The sequence below is a fragment of the Hemiscyllium ocellatum genome, chromosome 26 (genome assembly GCF_020745735.1).
Source record: "Hemiscyllium ocellatum isolate sHemOce1 chromosome 26, sHemOce1.pat.X.cur, whole genome shotgun sequence".
NCBI lineage: Eukaryota > Metazoa > Chordata > Chondrichthyes > Orectolobiformes > Hemiscylliidae > Hemiscyllium > Hemiscyllium ocellatum.
Window position 1 is genome coordinate 27011078 of NC_083426.1, and position 12394 is coordinate 27023471.

At 42.2% G+C, this 12394-nt stretch overlaps 1 protein-coding gene across 2 annotated transcripts in view; it reads left to right on the forward strand.

Annotated features, from left to right (window-relative positions):
• The window catches only part of LOC132828188 (TBC1 domain family member 22B-like), a 309362-nt gene that overhangs the window by 193776 nt on the left and 103192 nt on the right, over positions 1-12394 (forward strand). The gene's annotated exons all lie outside the window — the stretch shown is intronic.

The window sequence follows — 12394 nt, forward strand, 5'->3', positions numbered from 1 at the left end:
TGATGTTCTCAAATAAGAATTGCCTTGTATTATGATGAATTGTGAGAACAAATAAATATTCATGTTGTAATCTTGGATTTTTTTCAATATGGAGTGGAATATAGAATTTATACCTTACGTTATGGAAATGGTTTTATTTTATATAAAGAGTGTTTTTTGGGATTTAATTCTGTTAGTTTATTGCTAAATACCCAGGAATTAAAGATAACAAAACAATCAGCTGTGTTATACAAAAAAATTAACCTATTTTTCTGATCAGCCTATTCAGAGATGTTATTACACACACCCCAGGATCAGGTGGGACTTGAACCTAGGTTGCTCAGTTCAGGGGTAGTGACACTACCATTGCACTCCAAAAGCCCTCTAATCAGGTGTTATAAGCTAATTAATTATATTCAATTGCATATAAAAGAGAGCCAGCCAGAAGGCAGCTGAACGTTAATTGAAATAAAACCTGAGCTAGAAAATGTAAATATTTTAAATCAACCTGTTTGAACACAGTGACACACATCCAGTGAAGCTTTTTGCAGCTTACCTAAGAGTATTTAACTTGTCATGAAGAATGAATGCTACAATTTCAGTGATAGGGTTAGGCTCAGTACTATAAACTGAACCCACACCCACCACCACCACCACCATGCAATCACCCCTCTCTCTCTCTGGGATTTCAGAAGAATACAAATTCAACTGGAAAACAAAGCATTTATATTGCATGACAGGAAACTGACTTGTGGACTCTGGTAGAAGTGTTCCAATGAAGAAAGTACCTATCAATGCTGATTAGCTCTTAATGGTCAGGGTTTGTTAAATTTTAAACTAAACCAGTTGGCTTTGGTTATGAGATTACCCTGACAAATGAAACAGCGAATGACTTTCACCTATTTTGTTCAATTGAAATCAACACATTGTGTACATATTCTTCCTGCCTGTAAAGCACAGTATCAATACATGTAAATCCAGTCAGGCAAGTGCACCAAACTGTGATCCTGACTGATAATCCTAAATTGGTTGTGAGCATAATTTTTTGCATACTCAGGATTATCTGCTAATGTTTGTCCAGTGCAGAACTACGTGTTTGCAAACATGAGCTAATTGGCTACTGTCAGTACTTTGCTTATTGTGTACTTCACATGTGATATGTTGTTTGATATTATCTGCCAGTCTTTGGACATTTCGTTTAATGGCAACATCCTGTTAGCAGCGAGCACTACTGATGTTGCCATGACATACCAGCAGCATGAAACAACCAGCTTCACCTGTTGCTAAAACTTTTGAGATGACTTGTCCTTCAAGGGTAACCTGAGGTAGACTGGGCACTTTTCAGGACTTAGGGCCTTGCATGAGTTTGCATGATGTACACTGAGAAATTATCTAATCAAGGTAGCACTTATACAGCAGGATGGTTTAATTGCAGCCTGTTTCCGCATTGAATTGGTATGGTGAACAAATTTATCAAGTTCTGTTTCTGGAAAAGTCAATGTTGTAGCCTGTGGACCTGTAGAAATCCAATGTATGTACTAACCTGTGAATATAAGTTTGCAATTGGTAGGATGAGTACAGTATGAATTTTGACTTTCCCATTGAACTTCTGTTCTTGCGAAATGTCCTGACGATTGCAAACTGAAAAACTTTGACATAATGTGCCTTTTCTCAGCAGTGCTCAAGTTTTGTACAGCCAAATGACTAAGATGATCTTACTGAAATGTATAATGTCCTAAGAGTAATTGACATGGGCGCTAATGAGAGGATGTTTCCCCTTCTGGGAGAGACCAAAGCTTGGGGATGCAGGTTTAGTAATCAGGGATCTCCCATTTAGACAGATGAGAATTTTTTTCTGTGAAGATTGTTTCTGGAATTCAGTTTCCAAATGAGCAGTGGAGGCAGGTTTATTGAGTATTTTTTAAGGTTGAGTTAGATAAATCCTTAATTGAAAGGGAAGCCACATAGAGGCAGATAGGAAAGTAGAGTTGAAGACACGACCAGATTAGCCTTGATTTTATCAAAATGAGAAAGCACCCTCAAAGGACGAAATAGTTACTCCTGCTCTTAAATTGAATGTTAGTATGTATGCTTGATTCTGGTTTGGCTAATGTAGCAGTGGGGTCTAACTCTTTAACCTGTGAGGAGAAGGCAATGGCAAATGACAGCTGCCACAAAATGACAGCCATGACAATGTCTGAGGATGATCCTCCGGAATCAATGAGTCATGAATCTTCCCTCACACAAGGCATGCATATCATACCAGCAGTTGTACTTCAGAAGTACCTCAGTGACTGGAAAGCACACTAGGATATTTTGATGGTGTTAAAGGCACTCTATAAATGCTAATTTATCTGTTTGTTTTCAAATGCATTAGAAGTGAGCCTTAAGTGTTAAATTGTATTCTGATAAAAACTCAGAACATAAATTAGCATATTAGCAGTCTGCTTTGAAGTGCTCAACTTTCTTTGCAGTCAATGTAAAGGAGTATTCTCAGCATTCTGATGCAGAATGTTGATTCGCTATTGTCTGTTTTGGTGATGTTGTCGAAGACCAGTTTTATCCCGTTGCTTTTAAATTAACTTGTGACAATAAGTGGATGGTGCTGGTAGATTAGCATTGATTTTTCATCAGGATTACAAACCAGTTACACAATCCTGTGCTGCTCTAGGCACTTTGTGAAAACATTTTGGCCACCTCAATTCATTTTCCATTGAGCATTGACTCACATCCTGATATTTCCCATGAATTGGACACTTATTGGCAGTCTAATTCAAGTAAACCACAAGATGATTGATATTGATAGTGTAAAAGAAGGTTTATGTTCAAGGTGGGATGGAGGCATATTATAAAGGTAGATTTGTTTTGACTTGCTGTCCTATTTGACCAGAGATTGTATAATATCGATCCTGGACTCTTGAAATGAGAAATGATATATATTTTACATTGAGACTAATGAATGCAGTATTCATCTATTAAAGGGAATCACAATATGAATTGATTATGGTAACTTACTAGAAGTATCAGGGAACAGTGTAGTCTGTTTTTTGTAGTCAGAAATGCTATTCCAATATGCATCTTTCTTCAATGTTAACAGTAGAAGTCTAATATCCGCCACAAGTTCACCTGTACTTGCGCCCACACCTCCACACTCACTTCCCTCCAAGGCCCCAAGGGATCCTTCCATATCCGCCACAAGTTCACCTGTACCTCCACACACATCATCTATTGCATCCGCTGCACCCGATGTGGCCTCCTCTATATTGGGGAGACAGGCCGCTTACTTGCAGAACGCTTCAGAGAACACCTCCGGGCCGCCCGAACCAACCAACCCAATCACCCCATGGCTCAACACTTTAACTCTCCCTCCCACTCCACCGAGGACATGCAGGTCCTTGGACTCCTCCACCGGCAGAACATAACAACACGACGGCTGGAGGAGGAGCGCCTCATCTTCCGCCTGGGAACCCTCCAACCACAAGGTATGAATTCAGATTTCTCCAGTTTCCTCATTTCCCCTCCCCCCACCTTGTCTCAGTCGGTTCCCTCAACTCAGCACCGCCCTCCTAACCTGCAATCCTCTTCCTGACCTCTCCGCCCCCACCCCACTCCGGCCTATCACCCTCACCTTGACCTCCTTCCACCTATCCCACCTCCATCGCCCCTCCCCCTAGTCCCTCCTCCCTACCTTTTATCTTAGCCTGCTTGGCTACTCTCTCTTATTCCTGATGAAGGGCTTATGCTCGAAACGTCGAATTCTCTATTCCTGAGATGCTGCCTGGCCTGCTGTGCTTTAACCAGCAACACATTTGCAGCAGTAGAAGTCTAATGGCCACTGTAGCACAAACTTTATTTTTCTCAATACCAGTCGGAATTTGACAGCGGATGAAGAGGGTTTCTAGGAGCACAGCAGCAGTGTGGACACAAAGTAAGATTACCAGCCAATTACATTGAACCATTCTCATAGACAGAAAGCAGGAAGTAAAAACCACCAAGGTTCTTTCACATTTTTAAAAGAATACAAGTAGTGACATAAATTATTGAGATGTAAATATGGGAATATAATATTTAGCTCAGGATAAATTTTGCATTAATGAAATACAGAGTGCTTTTCTGCTGACACCATCAAAAAAAGTTTATTGACCTGAGCCATAATATCTGTTACTTTGCTCCGGTGCTCCCAGACCTGCTAAGTCATTCCAGCACTTCCTGTTTTTCTTTCAGATTTCCAATATTTGCAGTATTTTTGTTTTGATTCCAAAGCGATATACAAATATCCAAATTTCACAAACAACTGAGTAAATGGTCATTTTTACCATAGTACTTCTGTTCTTCTCTTGAGTAAGGCACCTGTGGTCCGGAAAATATTTTTGAAGAAAATGATAGCTTACCTGACATAGCTAATTATTTGTGAAGGTAGATGTATTCTTTGTGTATTTGAATCAGTAAACTTTTTAAGGCTTTAACATTAGGATTCATGCTCCCAAGGAAGAAGGCTTTGCCTCTGGTGACAATCAATTCGTAGTACAATTCCTGAGCCATATGATTTTAACTATAATATAAAATGCACCTTGTACCTTTTAGAAATGATTACTTTTTTGTCATTTCAATTAGTGGACCAGTGATAAGTTTCCAAATTTCTGACATTTTTGAACTGAAGTTAGCAAATAAACAGTAGTTGAAAGCAGATGGTATATTCAATGTGTTTATTTACTTAGAGTCAAAGAGTCATGGAGATGTACAGCACGGAAACAGACCCTTCGGTCCAACTTGTCCATGCCGACCAGATATTCCCAACATAATCTAGTCCCTTTTGCCAGCAGTTGGCCCATATTCCTCTAAACCTTTCCTATTCATATACCCATCCAGATGCCTTTTAAATGTTGCAATTGTACCAGCCTCCACCACTACTTCTGGCAGCTCATTTCATACACGCACCACCCTCTGTGTGAAAACTGTTGCCCCTTAGGACCTTTTTATATCTTTCCCTTCTCACCCTAAACCTATGCCCTCTAATTCTGGACTCCCTACCACAGGGAAAAGACATTATCTATTTATCCTATTCATGTCACTCGTGATTTTACAAACCTCTGTGAGGTTACCCCTCAGCTTTTGACGCTCCAGGGAAAACAGCCCCAGCCTATTCAACCTCTCCCTATTAGCTCAAATCCTCCAACCCTGGCCACACCCTTGTAAATCTTTTCTGAGCCCTTTCAAGTTTCACAACATCCTTCTGACTGAAGGAGACCAGATTTGCACGCAATATTCCAACAGTGGTCAAACCAAAGTCCTGTACAACCACAAATGACCTCCCAACTCCTGTACTCAATACTCTGACAATAAAGAAACACACGCCAAACATCACCTTCACTATCCTATCTACCTGCAACTTGGCTCCAAGGTCTGTTTGTTCACTTGCTCGAACCTTGCCATAAAGTGTATAAATCCTGCTAAGATTTGTTTTCCCAAAATGCAACATCTCGCATTTATCTGAATTAAACTCCGTCTGCCACTCCTCAGCCCATTGGCCCATCTGATCAAGATCCCGTTGTAATTTGAGATACCTTCTTCACTGTCCACTACACCTCCAAGTTTGGTGTCATTCGCAAGCTTACTAACTATAACTCCTATGGATATATCTAAATCATGTATATAAATGATGAAAAGTAGTGGACCCAGCACCAATCGTTGTGGCATTCCACTGGTCACAGGCCTCCAGCCTGAAAAACAACCTTCCATCATCACCCTCTGTCTTCAACCTTGGAGCCATTTCTGTATCCAAATGGCTAGTTCCCCCTATTATTCCATGAGATCTAACCTGACTAACCATTATGCCTTGGGGAACTTTGTCAAATACCTTCCTGAAGTCCATATAGATCATGTCCACCACTCTGCCCTCATCAATCTTCTTTGTTACTGTTTCAAAAAACTCAATCAAGTTTGTGAGACATGATTTCCCAAGCACAAAGCCATGTTGACTATCCCTAACCAGTCCTTGCCTTTCCAAATAAGTGTAAATCCTATCCCTCAGGATTCCTCCCAACAACTTACCCACCACCGATGTCAGGCTCACTGGTCTATAGTTTCCTGGCTTTGCCTTACCATCTTTCTTAAATAATGGTATCACGTTAGTCAACCTCCAGTCTTCTGGCACCTCACCTGTGACTATCAATGGTACTAATATCTCAGCAAGGGACCCAGCAATTGCTTCCCTAGTTTCTCACAAAGTTCTAGGGTACACCTGATCAGGGCCTGGGGATTTATCTACCTTTATTCATTTCAAGACATCCAGCACTTCCTCCTCTGAAATGTGGACATTTTTCAAGATGTCACCATCTATTTCCCTACATTCTATATCTTCCATGACATTCTCCACAGTAAACACTGACTCAAAATACTCGTTTAGTATCCCCCTCATCTCCTGCGGCTGGATACAAAGGCTGCCTTGCTGAGCTATGAGGAGTCCTATTTGCTCCCTAGTTACCTTTTTGTCCTTAATGTATTTGTGAAAAACCTTAACCCTAGTTGCCAAATGTATCTCGTGTCCCCTTTTTGCCCTCCTGATTTCCCTCTTAAATATACTCCTACTGCCTTTATACTCCTCTAAGGATTCACTCGATCTTTCCTGTCTATACCCGACATATGCTTCCTTTTTCTTAACCAAACCCTCAATTTCTGTAGTCATCCGGCATTCCTTACACCTACCAGCCATTCCTTTCACCCTAACAGGAATACATATTGGCTCTGGACACTCATTATCTCATTTTTAAAGGTTTCCCATTTTCCAGTTGTCCCTTTACACCCCACCCCCAAAACGCACCATAATAGTTTAAATCCTTCTGAGTAGCTCTAGCAAGTCTCCATGCCAGTATATTAGTCCCCTTCCAATTAAGGTGCATTCTGTCTTTCTTGTACAGGTCATTTCTACCCCAGAAGAGATTCCAGTGATCCAAAATTGTGAATCTTTCTTCCAAACACGAGCTCTTCAGCCACGCATTCACCTGCTCTATCCTCATATCCCTACTCTCAGTAGTTCATAGCTCGGGAGTAAACCAGAGATTATTTCTCCTTTTAAAATTCCGGACTAACTTTCTGTATTCTCCCTTCCGAATCTCCTCCTTTCCCCTTCCTATGTCACTGGTACCAATGGATACAATGACATCCTGCTGGTCCCCCTTCCCTTTGAGAACATTTTGCACCTTCTCTGAGACAACCTTAATCCTGGCACCAGGGAGGCAACACACTATTCTGATTCTTCACTGCTGGCTTCAGAAACGGCTGTCTGTGTCTCTGACTAGAGAGTCCCCTAACATAATCGATCGCTGGAACCCGATATACCTCTCATTACATTAGAACCAGTCTTGATACCAGAAATTTGGCTGTTCGTGCTACATCCCCCTGAAAATCCATTACCCCCTACATTTTCCAAAACAGCATACTTGTTTAAAATGGGGATAGCTATGGAAGACTCCTGTACTACCCGCCTACCCCTCATACCTTTCTTGGAGTTAACCTATCTACTTGACTGTATCTGTGGCTCATCTTCCTTCTTATAACTGCTATTCATCATACTCCCTGGCTCTTGTAAATTCCTCATGGCCTCTAACTGTCAACTCAATCCAATCCATTCGATATCACGGGATTCACAATCACTGACATTTATTGCAGATATAATTCTCAGTAACTCTTGAACTCTCCCGAAACTGCCATATCTGACGAGAAGAACATATCGCTCTACTAAAGGCCATTTTGCTCCTTCCAATCTACAGACCCAGAAAATAGCACCATCTTATTTCTTTACGAAACACTGCTCCAGGCTAACTAAATACTTATGGTTTGCATTTTTAAAATTTAATCAAGGGACAGATCCCAATAAAAGCATATAGTCAAGAAAGACCCCACTCTACTCGCTATTGTAGATTGACAGCAAGGCTATACTTAAAACTATTTACTTATCTGCTTCTGTGCGGTGATTTGTCTCAAGCAGATTCCTCCAAGATCAGTTGTGAATTTTGCTGTTTAAGTTTTCCTAGACATACTCAGATGTCTAGCATACATGAATTCAAACAGCAAAGGCAGTCACTGCGCAGATTCACTGCTATGTCGGTTAGCAGCGTGGATTTCTTTCTTTCTGTCCCTTACATACCTTGTACTTGCTGCCTTTGTCTATCTTTCTCCCTTTTAAAAATGATGTTGTTTTGACGTTATTTTTTACATGTTCCAAAACTATTTCAACAGCATATAGAATAGTAATTGCTGATCCTAGAATTGGAGGAAATCACCTCCAACATCTAAAATACCTCAAAAAAGGAGTAGTCTGTTTCAGCCAGAAATGTTTCATGTCCTCCATCTTAGATTACCCAGAAGGCAGTGATTTTATGTGTTTCTGATTCGAAAAAGACGTGGTTCCCAATTGTAAAACATTTTAAGCAGCTTTAGCAATTTGAAAATTTACAAGCCATTAAATTATTATTACGTAGGGAACAAATGTTGATGCAACCAGGTGTGCTGATATATTATTGTTGTCTGAGAACTATGGGATCATATTTTCTTATAGCAGAAATGCATGTCAATGTTTCCTGTTTAAATATTCCTTTGCCCGTTTGGTCTGAAGTATTTTCAGGTCAAAAGGAATACATGCACGTGTCCATCAGTGTTTTATGCCCACTGTTAACCTTAGTTCTTGGGTGATGCAAACCATTGAATCTGACTGTGTCTTGCATTCTGTGATGTGGGGAGATACCATTGTGTTCACTCATTATAACTTCATTTGGAAACTTGAATAGAGTAAAGATTAACTTCACATCAGTTTGCATTCTGATCTTCAGGATTTTTAAAAATTCATTTGTGGCATGTGCGTTTCACTGGTTGAGCTAGTATTTTTTAAAAGTCATCCCTAGCTTCTGTTGAAGATGGTGGTGAATGCTGCTCCTGCCATTTGATGTTTGCGGACTCACAATGCCATTAGAGAAAAATGACCCAGCAACATTAAAAGGAATAGTGATATATTTCAAGGTCAGGATGATGGATAACTTGGAGCGAACTTGTAGATGGCAGTGTTCCCACGTAACTGCTTCTAGATGGCTGTGGTTATATGCTAAGAAGGTGCAACTTAGAGCTGATACAAACTGCTGCTGTGTGATTGTCATGGAGGGAGGAAGTAATTATGGATGTGCCAATTAAGTGGGTTGCTTTATCTTAGTAGAAGTTGAGCATCTCCACGTTCATGCTATCATTGCCGCCTGACACTTTGCTCCTGATTAGCCACTGTACTGATTTTTTCTTTGAGAAACTTTGAGATCAGCAACATTATTATGATGTATAGATAGCTACTGGCTAAATCAGTTTCCCACCCATTCTGTAGATTTTGGGCATGAAGTTTAAATGGGTTATACATAAAGCTCCTAAATAAATAGGATTCCTGATTCATCCATGCCTATAGCCTTTTTGTGTTTTGGTTTATTGAGTTTCAGTTTGGTTCAGTTGGATTACTTTTGTCTCAAAGTAAGAATGTTGTCAGTTGAATCTCCATTGTTCAGAACTGAGGAATGTTGTATTTTTGGCGACACATCTCCTCATAATACTTTAAACTGAGTCCATCTGACTGTCTATTATAAGAACTGTAACTTTTATTTTATTGCATTTTTGATTGTAGACTGAAATTGGAGCATGTTTTAAAACCAAGGATTACAGAAGAGATTGCTAAATGTTTTAAAAGCAAGTTATTGAAACTAATTTCAAGTGGTATTTACATCACTGCCTTGTTCAATCAGTTGGGGAGAGGGTTTGGGGGGATGGGGGGAGTAGGTTGCAGACGGATTATAACCCTGGAGTGTGCACAAAGTAAGATTTGGCTGCCAACAAATATCTGGTTTGTGGAGTTATGACCAGTATGGATGACAAAGGCCACCTGCCTGCCAGTAACTGAATGGTTCACTCCTGGGTAGCTGAACAGCTTGCAGGTTTGAACAGACCTCTGGAAGTGGAAGTGGTTTATCGCTTTTGACTGATAAGTTAAAGACTTAATATTGTGTGAACCAGACACTCTGCGCCCAAATACCCAAAAACAAGTGAAATAAAATTTTGGGATGTAAAAAAAAACCTAATGCAGAGAGGTTGAAAAAGATCAAGTCCTGACAAGCAAAGGAGTCATCTTGGCGAGCCCTATAGTTGGGAGCTGTTCAACTGACTTCCCAACTTTTCCTTTCAGCCGTAACACCAATGCATTTTGTCTGATTGTATGAATGTGTAGTGGCAGTATTGCAAAGTGTTCAAATTCTAACTAATAGAGTGTTATGTCACCGGTTCAGAATTTACTTGTAGGCAAAATCTTTTAATTTCTAATACGTAATAGTTCCCTTACCACCTGACACATGAAGGAAAAACGCCTCATCTTCTGCCTAGGAACTATTCGACTCCATGGCATCAATGTGAACTTCAGCAGTTTCCTCATTTCCCCTCTCCCCACCTTACCCAGTTCCAACCTTCCAGCTCAGCACCATCCTCATGACCTGTCCCACCTGTCAATCTATCTTCCCACCGTCCCGCTCCAGCTGCTTGGTTGCCGCCTGCCCTGCTGTGCTTTTTCAGCACTGCTGTAATCATAACATTAATCTCCAGCATCTGCAATACCCACTTTCGTCGAGTTGATTTGAACCTTACTGTGAATCCTCTTCCAAGGATGCCTACCTTGAAGTTCTCCTCCTTCTCTCTCTACAAGGATCTCTGAGTCTCTCTCTCTCACACTGCAACCTCCAGGTCATCTCTTCTGCCCTGAAGCTCTTCAGCCATGTCCTCAAACAAACTCACTACCGCAGCCACACCTCCTTCCTCAGTGTCTGCCTACGGAACCAACTGATCCCACATGGACTCCAACCACATTCAGATCAACACAGTTTGGATCTGAACAGGACAACCAGTACGGACTACAAATTCAAAACTTCTAGCAACGGTTCTCCTCCTGGATGTTCCGCTCCACACTCGCAGCTATGCGCTGCCATCTAACCTCTCTACAGTCAGTCCTGCCTCAACTGAAGGCCACACACTATCAGAACTGCAAAGGGCCCCTACTGTATTACATCCTCAGAAGAATTCATACTCTCAGGCAATATTTCTACACCAATTCCAACATCAAAAACTGTAAGTACAACAAACTTTTATATTCCCACCTCAATAGTCAGCGTTCCTCAAACATTCCAAAAGTTTCCCCCAGATGCTGGGAACACTCCGCCGTCATCAGCCAAGAAGATGTGCCAACCACCATCACCATGACAATTGATGATGTCATCTCCGCCCGGCTGCTTACAGCTACGGCTACTCATGCCACCTCTGCAATCCCCGGTCAGACTACAACCACTGCAACAGCCGGACAGATAACCGCTGTTGCGATTGCCACAAGATCCACCACCGCAGAGACAAATGCAAGGCCCAGCCTGAACCACACTTCCGGCTCCCTGTTGCAACTGCTGCAGCCACGTCCGTCACTCTGACATCACCCACACCATGCATTCCACCACTTCTGCCCCCTTCACGGCTGCTGCTGCAACCACTTTTGCCCCCAACGACATCACCTAACCACGTGTTTCGTCACTTCCACCCCCACTGACGCCACTCACTTGTACACCGCTGATATGCTCTCTCCCCCCCCTCCTCCCCCCACCAGAACTTCAAGGTGATCATCACCTCTGAAAATTAAATCAACCCCATTTGTCCCACTACCACGCCCTATCCAGTCACGGTCTCCACCCCCACTCCTCGTTCCAGCCCTATACCAGGTCCTAGCTCCATGTCCTAGCTCCCAGCCCTGCCGAGTTTTCACCAACCCCCAGACCTCCCCCTCATTGAGGATGGATGATCAGTCCTCAGGAAAGGCCTTGCCTTCATCCCCTCCATCCATGCATCAGCAAATTCAGTATGCGCTGTGACGTTGAAAACTATTTCCGCTGCCTCCGGGCTTACTTTTTCAATCCACCTTCTGAGGACCCCTTCACCAGCCTCCAACATACCCCATCCACCTGGACATTCCATGCTAGTCTGTTACCCGCCCTCGATCTCTTTATTTCCAACTGCCACCGAGACATTAACTGCCTCAACCTATCTACCCCATTCTCTCACCCTCACAAAGTGCAGCCCTCCACTCCCTCTGCTCCAACCTCAACCTCACCATCAAACCAGCTGACAAAGGGGGTGCTGTGGTAGTTTGGCGCACTGACCTCCACACTGCTGAAGCCAGGTGCCAACTTGAAGACACGTCCTCCTACCGCCCCCTCGACTATGACCCCACCCCCCATCACCAAACCATCATCTCCCAGATCATACATAACCTCATTACTTCAGTGGTACCTCCATCCACAGTTTCCAACTTCATAGTTTGGGAACCCCGCACCGCCCGATTATGCCTCCTACCCAAGATCCA